This window comes from Microcaecilia unicolor, chromosome 1 (assembly GCF_901765095.1).
Source record: "Microcaecilia unicolor chromosome 1, aMicUni1.1, whole genome shotgun sequence".
NCBI lineage: Eukaryota > Metazoa > Chordata > Amphibia > Gymnophiona > Siphonopidae > Microcaecilia > Microcaecilia unicolor.
In genome coordinates this window covers 342,776,344-342,788,788 of record NC_044031.1, presented here as the reverse complement: position 1 = coordinate 342,788,788, position 12,445 = coordinate 342,776,344, and the positions used below count along the sequence as shown (strand labels likewise).

The window sequence follows — 12,445 nt, the reverse complement described above, 5'->3', positions numbered from 1 at the left end:
TAATCTATAAAGGCACATAGGCACCTATGTGTCATTATAGAACAGCTTCACAGAATCTGTATAATCACAATTGCGAGCCATGTACTGCTATACCTGCGCAAGAGCTCCATCTGTACAAGTACTCCAGGACTTCACTCACAGTCCATCCAAACTACACCTCTGAACATGCTTACAGATGTGGTGTGTAAACATATTTGCCTTGTTGCCATGTATAACCTGAGGGGTAATTTTTTTTTATATATCTTTATTTATACGAGAGAGGATTACAATGAACAATAATCACTTGTAACATTTTCCAACATTTGAGGGGTAATATTTTTAAAAGGCCTTTTATATATGGGGAAATGTACAAAGAGTGCTTGGAACTTCTATCTTATTTTGCCAGAACCAGAGCTCTAGAGGTAGATCTGGGTCATTTTGCACTGTTCCCACCTATCTATCACTTTTGCTGGTTGTTCCTTCATTCCTATAAATTGTGATATATGCTTTTGTAGGTTCAGTTCTTTTACACTTCACTGGAAGGAGCAGACAATACAGCAAGGAGAAAGGGGCATAGAATGTGATGGGCTTTAACTTAATAAGGATCTGGGTTTTCTAACTCATTATAAAACATAAAGCTGTATTTCTCTGTTTATTTCTCTGTTTATTACCCTCCTCTCACCTACCAACACCCATTCTGTTAGAATATCAATGAAATGCTTTGATGTCCCCATGTATACCCCCACCCTCCCACTCTGTCAGACTGTCAAAGTAATGCTTTGATGTTTCTCTCATATATACTATCTGCTACCACATTTGCTTATTTCCAATCTGAGGAAGAAGGGCAACCTTCGAAAGCTAATCAAGAAATGTATTAAGTTATGTCCAATAAAAAGGTATCATCTTATTTTCTTTTCCATGTTTTATTTTGTTTGATTTCTATTACCATATGGAAGAATTCATTGAATGGTGGTATGAAATAATACTTGTTCTCTCTGTGTGGCTAAAACTGGATTAAGGGGTTTCTAAGGGGTTGGGACTTATGTTTTATAGCTGATTTAAAGGGGGGAGGAGAGGGGTATGATGTGCAGAAATGATGCTTTGACTTGCCTCTCCCAATACATGGGTTGCCTTCCCTGTGCCCAACAAATACTGTTGTCTAGTGACAGCATTGTCCTCCCCAGGAACTCCATTTATCTTATCTGTTCTCTTCTCTTCCACTGCTAATTCCTTTTATCCTACTGCATTGTTTGCCTGGAATAGACTTCCTGAGTCACTACGTCAAGTTCTGTCTCTAGCTGTATTCAAATCTTAGCTAAAAGCCCATGTTCTTGAGGCTGCTTTTAACTCCTAGCTTCCTATTCACTTGTTCTGTACCCATGTCTGTTTTATCATTTCCACATAAGTAATTCCCTAATCCTATATAAGTGCATAAGTATTGCCATACTGGGAAAGACCAAAGGTCCATCAAGCCTGGCCTCCTGTTTCCAACAGTGGCCAATCCAGGTCACAAATACCTGGCAAGATCCCAAAAAAGTACAAAACATTTTATACTGCTTATCCCAGAAATAGTGGATTTTCCCTAAGTCCATTTAATAACGGTCTATGGACTTTTCCTTTAGGAAGCCGGCCAAACCTATTTTAAACTCCGCAAAGCTAACCGCCTTTACCACATTCTCTGGCAACAAATTCCACAGTTTAATTACACGTTGAGTGAAGAAAAATTTTCTCCGATTCGTTTCAAATTTACTACATTGTAGCTTCATCGCATGTCCCCTAGTCCTAGTAGTTTTGGAAAGCGTGAACAGACGCTTCACATCTACCCATTCAACTCCACTCATTATTTTATAGACCTCTATCATATCTCCTCTCAGCCGCCTTTTCTCCAAGCTGAAGAGCCCTAGCCGCTTTAGCCTTTCCTTATAGGGAAGTCATCCCATCCCCTTTATCATTTTCATCGCCCTTCTCTGCACCTTTTCTTATTCTACTATATCTTTTTTGAGATGCGGCGACCAGAATTGAACACAATATTCGAGGTGCGGTCGCACCATGGAGCGATACAAAGGCATTATAATATCCTCATTTATTTGTCTTGTTTGTCTTGATTAGATTGTATGCTCTGTCGAGCAGTCACTGTCTTACATGTTTAGTGTACAGTGCTGCGTACATCTAGTAGTGCTATAGAAATGCTACTACTTGTTGACTTAAACCACAATGTATGATACCGCCATAGATACTGATGTTAGTTTTTCACATACCATGACAGAAAAGAACCTCACCTCTATTGCAGCCTAAATTTGAAAGAATGCCAATCTCTCGGATTCCATACTAATACTTGCATTGTTCAAAAGAAAGCCACCTTCCGGAGTTCATAAGGTTTAATAGATACGGGCAACATAACGAGATACATCTTTTTTTTTTTTTTGTTTACAAGAAGTCTTTATTAAACCAAATATCAATACAATACAGCTTCATATTAGTTGGGTACAATGCGCTTCTGGTGTGGATAGTAGAAAAAGAATAAACACCTACCCAGCACGCTACATTTACATTGTAACTTTCCCATAGGTAACTTCTGAATTGTTTTTTATTTTTTTTTATTTATGTTAATTGTTTTATATTACATGTATTGATTAACTGGAACTTAAATGAACAATGGGAATCCCTAGCCCCCAACCCCCCACCCTCCCTGACCTTCCCATACCCCTGCTCTTTGACCCTATAGTCCAAATGTAACAGTTCATCTTTCGTTTGACCTGTAAAGCTTACTTTCTCAAAAAGTACTCCCATATAGACTGCCATCTGTGCAGCTGATGTTTTCTTTCGGCCATCAGCCGCTCCATTTCACATATGTATGTCAACTTGTTTTCCCACTTCTTAATGGGAGGAACCCCCTTCTGCTTCCAATGTGCTGCGATTACTACTCTAGCAGCCCCCACCGCCTGCCGCAACAGAGCTTGATGATGTGGTTTTAAGCCATGCATGTCTGCAGAGAACAAGAAAAACTTGGGGGTCCACGGAACCACAAACCCCACCCAACTCTGTAGCCGGTGGTGTACTGAATTCCAAAACGCCCGAATCTTCACACATCCCCACCACACATGCCCCATAGTCCCCTTATGGCCACACCCTCTCCAGCACAGGCCCAGTGTGGTCGGAAAGATGCGCTGGAGACGATCCGGTGTAAGGTACCACCGAAACAGAACCTTCAACGCATTCTCTTTAAGGGGGACATGAACAGACACACCACTCGCTGCTCTTTCTATTCTCTCCCACTCGGGTCCACCCAGAGACACTCCTAGTTCCCGCTCCCAACTGGACCTATGCTGGGTGTAGCTGGAAACCTGTGCATTGACACTTTTGTATAAGCGTCCTATCAAGCCTCTTGATGAAACAAATTTAAAACAAATCTCCTCCACTTCCAGTCTTTGCCTCTGTATTACCTGACCCACCGCCTTCGTTTTAAGGAAGTGGGTAAGTTGCTGATAGGCATATGCGTCCCCCTCTCTAACTGAATATGTAGATTGCAGTGTGGCAAAAGACATCAGCGAACCGTTCTCTAACAATTGTCCTCAATCCCTCCCTATACCACCTCCTGAAAGGTCCAGCTACTGTCCCTGGCTTAAGCAATGGGTTAAAGGCTATGGGTGACATCTGGGTTAGCACACAATGACCCTGGGGAAATAGACTATCCCAATAGTGGAATGTGACACATATGGACGGACACACCTCCTCACCCAGCTGTCGAAACTGCCTAGGCAGCCACATGAGGGCCCCCAACGGCGTGGACCCCAAAGAGTGTTGCTCCAGGTGCACCCATTGTCGATCAGGGTATTCTTGGTACCATTCAATGGCGGCTCTTCCCTGACTAGCCCTATAGTACCAATTAAGGTTAGGGACCCCCATCCCCCCCCTTTTCTTGTCTTGATAAAGCAGCTTACGAGCTAGCCTTGGACGCTTGCCTGCCCAGACGAAGCGCATTACTGAATCCTGTAAGGAAGCAAGGAATCGCCTGGGCATCATCACAGGCAGGGCCTGAAATAAATAAAGCAGCCGCCGCAACACGTTCATCTTGACGATGACTATCCGCCCGAACCAGGAAAATTCCTGATCCCCCCCATTTTTCCAAATCTCCCCTTATCCTGCTAGCCAGCCCTTTATAATTAGCTACAAATAACTCTGACAAATCTGTTGTTATATTTACCCCTAAATATTTAATGCTCTTGGTTGCCCACCGAAAAGGCGCCGACGCTTTCATGGAAGAAACTACTTCTGCCGGGAGTGTCACATTCAAAGCTTCTGACTTGCTCATATTAACTTTAAATCCCGACACTGCTGAATACTCCTCTATGTGATTCAACAAGGCAGGGACCGTAGTCACTGGGCGAGTAATATACAACAGGATATCATCTGCAAAAAGGGCCATCTTATGCGTAGTCTCTGCCACTCGGGCTCCTGAAATGCCCACATGAGACCGCACCCGGGCGGCGAAGGGCTCCATAACCATGGCGAACAATAGCGGTGAAAGCGGGCAGCCCTGTCTTGTCCCCCTATGCAACGCAAACAGAGCGGAGTTACTTCCATTCACCCTGACACAAGCCTTGGGTTCCGCATAAAATGCCCTAATCCAACTTCGAAAGTGTGCACCAAAGCCCATAACCTCTAGGACCTTATACATAAAAGGCCAGTGGACTCTATCAAAGGCCTTCTCAGCATCTAAGCCGAGAAGGCACAATGGTTTCTGACTTCTTTTTGCAAAGAACATAAGGTCCAATGTATGCCGAATATTATCTATGGCCTTACGATGGGCCACAAAGCCCACTTGGTCAGGGTGAATAAGAGTCGGCATGAGAGGTCCAAGTCTATTAGCTAATACCTTAGCCAGTATTTTTACGTCTGCGTTCAAAACCGAAATGGGTCGGTATGAGCCGCATTCCGCTAGATCTTTATCGGGTTTGGGCAATACCGCGATCCATGCCTCCATCATAGAGGAAGGCAGAGCACCCTCCCCTCCCACCTGGTTAAAAAGATCAGCAAGCAATGGCACCAAGTCAGGGGCAAACTTTTTATAGAATTCATTGGGCAATCCATCCAGCCCAGGGGACTTGCTGGAGGGCAAACCTCTAATAGCCTCCTGCACCTCAAGCGGGGTAACCGGTTCCTCAAGCTGGTCCCTATGCCGACCCGCCAGAGGCGCAAGTGGGCAGTTCGCCAAATAGTCCTCGATAGATTCCATAGAGGGGTGAATCTCATGATTGTATAGTGTGGTATAAAATTCCACAAAACGGTTACGAATCTGCTCAGAGGTAAACAGCACTTCGCCACTCTCATTTCTCACCTGCTTCACCATGCGGTCTACCTTCTGCCTACGTAGCTTAGTAGCAAGGAGCCTACCCGCCTTATTAGAGAACTCATACGTTCCCACTCTATGCCTGTCCCGTGTCCAACTCAGCTGCTCTGAGTAAATAGAATCTAACTTCATCCGTTCCCCACTCAGTTGTTGAAGGGTATGGGGAGATCGGTCTACTTTATGTTGGCTCTTGTTTATTTTCTCCGAATCTGCCTTTGCTAATCCAGCAGCGGAAGCAGTGGCCCGTCTCATCTCTCTCTGGGCAAAGTTACACATGCCCTCCAAATATCTAGCTTTCCCAACTTTGAATCTGCTCATGACAGGCTTACACCATCAGGCAGTATGGACTCTTGTAATTAGAAAGGAACCCAGTATGTAGTAGATATAATAAGATAGTTTATTACAATCTTACCAATGGTAATACAGGTAGGTTAAGCATTCACATAATGGAACCGCATATCATGGCATGTCCTCTCTCTCTCTAGCCTTCTGGAGTCTCCCTTCTCTGTTCGTCTTCTCCTCTCATCTCCATCTTCTTCTCGTCTCGTCTGAACTAATACTCCTCAAACTGCTGCTTATATACAATTTTGGCCCTATTCATTTCAATGGATCCCAGCTGTCTCAACTGGGCTCCTAGTCCTTATCAGTTGATCAGAATGACTTGACATGTACCCAAACCTTCCTGTAGCCCCCCCTTTGGATGTTCTCACCCGGGGTGCAGCTGACCCAGCACTATCTCTATGTAACCATAGCAACTCTTGCTTATGACGTCTTGCAGGTGCCAATCTCAGGATTGTTTATAGAGTAGATTGCCCCCACCCTTGCCAGTTCAGCACTTGCCACAGTGAAATGTAACTGTGTCAAAGGTGATCTCTGATTTTTACAAGCTAGCTCTCTTTTGTATCAGAGATGATTCTGATTTTAAGAAGCCTAGCTCTTATTATGAGCCATTTGCTTGCAGAGGCCTAGCTCTTTAGCCTGAGCCATTGACCTGTATTTTACTGAGAGCAAGGGCGGCCATATATATACATTTCCCCTCTTGCCAGGCCCCTCAGAGGGGGCTGGCACACATGACTACTAGTGGGTGTGGCCGTCCTTTCCAGAGGGCTCTTAGAGTTCTGTGGGGGGGAATGTATAGGATTGAGGTGACATGGGTGCTCTGGCACAATAAGGAACAAGGCCATAGCAAGAGTCAGTATGTGGATACATAATTATATGCTGGATGAAATGCAGCATTAGGTTTCCCCTTTTATCATAACCAACCCAAGGGGCCCAACTTTCTTACACCCACCCCTCTAGGGCGGAGCTAGACTTGGAAACATGTGAAGTCAATTAAGTCTAGGTACCATACAATGGAATCAATAAGGTCAAGTGCATATGATTGTGATTGATTAATATATCATGATTACAAAGCTGATGTTGGAAGGCGGGGGAAAGAAAACTTTCAATCAAAGTTTATCATTAGTCAAACTTTGAATGTGTAAATATAGCTAAAACTGGTGTTAATAGGGAACAAATATTTCATTTTAGCATTGAAAAAGGATTAATATTGGCCAAATAATGAATAACTACTGCAAATTCAGGAGCATTATAATTACAAGTATTGCAAAGGCTAAGCTATGGGTGTTATAGGCCTACATTATATATGAAGTGCCTGCTGCTTAAACTGCAGTAGTCTTATAATTATGGGCAAGATAATAGTTTTGTCATTATCTTACTGCTAGGTGTAATGGATCTAGATCATATATGAAGGCACTATTGAGTTATAGTGTTTTTGGAAAATACATAGGAACATAATCTTCTTGTTCCTTTATACAGAATATGAAGCAAATATGTGTTAAAGAAATGAATTGATCTGCTTCACTTTCACTTGATGATTAAGAAATCATCAACAGTAGAAAACAGTCTGCTTAGTTACTATTTGAGGTATAGTGATGAAAGGTACAACAGTTAAAAAATGGAAGGAAAACAATCTAAACCTGTCTATACAAATTAGCAAAATGTAACAAACTAGAAAGAAACATATGATAGTTCGATTAAACAGCATAAGCAGAATAAATATCTTCCTTAATAAAAGAGGTGTACTTGCGTTACAGGCAATAAGAGTAAAATAAGTAAAATAAATAGCAGTGGTCCTACATTTATGGTGGAAATGTAGTTTGTCTTGTACTGAGAGTAGTAACAAGGAGGCTTAAAACAAACCTCTGAACATAGGGAATAATGTACCAGATAACAGTATCAACACCTGATTTAGTAGCTAATTCTGTAGGCTAAGGCAAAAAGGTCTTATAATGCCTTTATGATGGAACCTATCAGTGTCAATATTATTGGGAATGTAAGTATAACAATGATTTCTGGTTTTAAATTAATCAAGTACCCCTCTTGATAGTGACAATAGAGGATGAAAAACCAAGGATGCCACCTACTTTGACCAATGTTATAAGTGACATACCAAAAATATACAGGTTCTCTGATAGAGGGTCTGATTATTGGATATGTACTCCGTTAATTTTAATTTGTCCACATCCCTGAAAATTTTCAAAGTTATCAAACAAAACAAATGATGATTGGTATTGTCAGGAATTATGTTTCAATGTTTTTTATTCAAGCTGTGACACATTAACCAATTAACATTCAATGTTCATAATCTTTTTATAACATGTCTTTCCTGGTTAAACAATAGCAACACTTCATCAACTTTCCCCCCCCCCCTCCTCCCCCTCCTTATTCCCAACCAATTAATTAACATCAGATTACCCACCTAGATTATGTGACTTTTAACAGTAGTTAGATTTTCTAATATCATTGAACAGTATACTTTTCTTTTCAAAAGGTGGTTCAATTATCTAACTCCCCTTTTCCTTGCTTCGTAACAGCACAACTACCCACCCTTCCCCCTTCCCTTCTCTCTGCATTATAAATTCTCTTCCTGCGGTAATCACAGTCAACATTCCATTCAAATGTTCAGTAAATAACTTCTGGCCGCTGGGGTCATTGTGTCCCAAAAAGGGCTCCACCTTTGTTGAAATTTTTTCCCTTGTTCAGAGTCAAGTGGTGTTGCACCTAGTCTCTCCATACGCACCAAAACCAGCATGCGTGTGCGCCATTGTTGTTTCGTTGGGTATCTGTTTGTTAACCATTCCGCCAAAATGACTTGTTTTCCAATTATTACGGATCTCTTCACAAATGCTTTATAGCCTTTCTTTAATGATGAACCAAGGTCCAGGCTTCCGAACAGCATGGCCGGGTCACTCCTCCAGGTCTGCCCCCACATGCTGGAAACACATGTTGTTATCAATGTCCAAAATTTCTGGATACCTGTGCATGCCCAGAACATGTGGCCCAATGTTGCTCCACTCTGTCCACATTTTGGGCATTCCCCCCAAGGGGAGAGTCCCATATGGAACGCCCGTCTTGGTGGTATATATATGCGCAAGGCCATTTTATACTGCAGTTCCCAATGTGAGGACCAATTTGTAGTTTTTCTAATCTCCAATAAATGCTTTTTTAACAGTGTCTCTTGTACCGGTGTTTGTAAATCCGTGGACCACCGTTGTGCCAATTTGTGGAATTCCAATTCCGGTGTTGTCTCTCGTATCTGCCGGTGGTGGAACGACATGGGCACTCTTTGTTGCGATCCTAAAGAAAAAACTGATGATAATTCCTCCTGAACGTCCTCTGTAAGAGAAGTCCATGGTAAAGTGGACACGTAATGGCTCAGCTGCGTATAATAAAATTTGTCTTTACTTGGGATATCGAATTCCCGTTGCAAGTCTGCAAATGACCTCATACATCCTTCCCGGGTCACCACCTGCAGCAAATATATAACTCCTCTCTTTCGCCAGTTTTTAAAGACGGTATATATCTGACCAGGTATAAAAGCTGGGTTGTCACATATTGACAGAAACGGTGTAGCTTTTGCTGAGAAACTATGTAGACTGCATATCCATTTCCATGTTGTCCTTGCATTCCCCATAATTCCAGAGAGTTGTAAGGCATATGGTGTTAGTATCTCGGTCCCGTGTAGGAAATTGCTGAAATGAGTCTTTGGTGTTAATCCCAGCTCTATACTAGTATTTGTATAGTCCTCGGTATTCCGATACCAGTCATTAATAATTCTCATGCCTGCAGCTATGTTAAGGTACTTCAGATTTAGTAGCCCCAGGCCTCCGTATTCTACTGGGATACTCAATATTGAGATGGAAAGCCGAGCCTTCTTCCTTTTCCAAAGAAACTTTTGTAACGTTGCATTATGGATACGTTCATCCTTTTTTTTCAAGGATACTGGAATTGTTTGAAAGATATATATCCATTTTGGTACTATTATCATGTTGTATAGGGCTATGCGTCCCAGCAGCGATATAGGGAGTTCAGTCCAGGCTTGTAGTTTTGTTTTACTTTCCGACATCAATCGTTGTATGTTTAACTCATATAAATCTTCTAATCTAGCTGGGACACACACTCCCAAATATTTAATGTGCGTGGTAGCCCATGTGAACGGCAGTGTTTGTTTCCAGTTATTACTACTAGCCTCTACCACTTCCAGGGCTGATGATTTTGTTAAGTTCAGTTTAAAACCTGACAATTGGCCAAATATTTCTAGTTCTTCCAGTAGTTTTCCTATAGATCTTAATGGTTCTTTCACCGTCAGTAATAGGTCATCCGCAAATGCCAATACTTTTACTTCTTTTTCTGCTACTTGGACTCCCTTGATATCTTTCTGTGTCCTAAGTGCACATAGTAATGGTTCTATTGACAATACAAACAGCGCAGGTGAGAGGGGACATCCCTGTCTTGTGCCCCTCATTATGTCAAACTCAGGTTCCTTTATACCATTTACTAATACATTTGCCCCAGGGTTGCTATATAGGGTACGTACAGCTTGTTGAAACCATCCTGTTATTCTCATTGCTGTTAGTGTATGAAATAGGTAGTCCCATCCAACCCGATCAAAAGCCTTGTCAGCATCAAGGCTGACTACCACTGCCGGTGTTCCATTTTCCTGGCATGTTGCCATTGCCAGTAGTAAACGTCTGACATTGTGTGTCGCCTGCCTTCCTTTAATGAACCCCACCTGATCTTTACCCACCAGCTTAGGTAAATATTGAGCTAGTCTGGCAGCTAACATACTTGCTAGTATTTTGATATCCACGTTCAGTAACGAGATTGGTCTGTAATCTTCTGGTTTGTCTAAGGTTTTCCCGGGTTTCGGTATTAGAGTAATGAGGGCCCTGTTGGCGTACTGCGGGAATTGTCCTTTGTCTATAACCGTTTCGTAATAGGCCAAAAGTGCCATATTGGCCTCTGCCGGGAGGACTTTGTAATATTCTCCCGTGTACCCATCAGGGCCAGGGGCAGATCGTAATTTCAGCCTCTTAATTGCCTGTTGTAGTTCTTTTAATGTTAGGGGTGCATTAAGAATATTAATTTCCTCCTGCGTCAGGGTCTTAAGTCCTACTTTCTGCAAATAGGTTTGTATTTCCTGTGTTGTTGATGGGGTTGTAGCGCTATATAGGGAGGTAAAATATTCCGTGAAGAGTTGCCCAATTTCTTTTTAATTTGTTGTAAGTTTACCTGTGTTGTCTTTTAATGAGGCCACCGTTCGTGTCCCCCCCCCCAATTTTTTATCACCTTCGCTAATAATCTGCCTGATTTATTGCCATAACGGTGTAGTCTATATTTGTAAAAAATGAGGGCTCTGGATTCAGTTTCATGAATTAGTGAATTTAACGTGTTCTGTATTGTTTTCCATGTCTCCAGTGTTCCTGATGAGGGGTGGCGTATGTGTGTACTTTTAGCTTTTCGCAACTGTTTTTCTAGTTGCAATATACTAGCCGCCCGGCGTTTTTTCTTTGCGCTACAGAATGCAATAATGTCTCCTCTGAGGACCGCCTTAGAGGCCGACCAATACAGTGTGGGATCTACTAGGGCATGTTCTCCATTATATTTTCTATATTCTTCCCATCTGTCTGCTAAGTACTTCCTTAGTTGCGGGTCTATATGTAGATATGCAGGATATCTCCATCCTACTCCTCCCAACTTATCCACCGGAGCTTCCAAGTCTACCCAAACTGAGGCGTGATCTGAAATTTCCTCTGGCCCTATCGATGTTGCTTTCACCATTGGGAATACTGAGTGTTCCATTAATATGTAATCTAATCTCGCTAACGTACCATGGGCACGCGATCTATGGGTAAAGTCTCTTTCTCCAGGATGAAAAGTTCTCCAGACATCTACCAAATTCAGTGTCTTCGCAAACCTCTGAAGTTCTCCAGCCCTCTGTCCAGAATAATGAATTGAATTTGGTTTAGAGGAATCCTCTTTAGGATCTCGAACTAAGTTAAAGTCTCCCAGAACTATCAAATTTGAGTTTTGTAAACATTTGCTCTCTAGAGAACCAAAAAATTTTGGGTCGTGTTCGTTAGGACCATAAACCACCACCAACGAGATTTCCACCCCATGTAGCCATACTCTCAATATTATGGTTCGCCCCCTCTCCCCTTTTTCCATCTTAGTTACTTTGTATGTTAGCCCTTTCCTGAATAATATTGCTATTCCACCTTTCCGTCCCTTAGAGGCCACCGCATAACACTCGCCCACCCAGTTCCTTTGTAGCTTTGCGTGCTCTAAATCGCTTAATCTCGTTTCTTGTAGACAAGCTATGTCCGCTTTATGTCTTTTTAAGAATTGCAATATTTTATTTCTTTTTATGGGAGACGTTATGCCCCCCACGTTCCAAGTTATTATCCTCACTGGCATGGCGATATTCTGTGGGTGTTGTTTCTATCTTTAGAATTATCTGTTATCTCATTAGCTAAGTAAATTCGACTTTTTTCTAAATATTTTCTGCTCTTTATTCCTTTAAGCATTTTTAAATGTCTGGAATTTATTGATGTTGTGTCCCTTTGATTGTGCAGAGAGAACCCACCCTTTCCCACCCTTGTCCAACCCCCCTGTTCCGAATTCTCCCCTACCCCACTAGTACCCTGCCTCATCTCCCAAGTTCCCTTAGTAAGATGAGAGTGACCCCGGATTCGGCCAGAGACCCCAGCCCCGCATTTACTATAACTTTATATATTCTTATATCCATTCCTATACCGCAGCATTACTTTTTAT

General features: G+C 42.2%; 1 long non-coding RNA gene across 1 annotated transcript; it reads left to right on the top strand.

The window, feature by feature from the left end:
* Positions 1-1,226: 1,226 nt before the first annotated feature.
* LOC115460257 lies at positions 1,227-12,083 on the top strand. Its single transcript, XR_003940435.1, has 3 exons — positions 1,227-1,360; positions 2,089-2,091; positions 12,070-12,083. It is a non-coding gene; the product is annotated as an uncharacterized LOC115460257 (long non-coding RNA).
* The last annotated feature ends 362 nt before the right edge of the window (positions 12,084-12,445 follow it).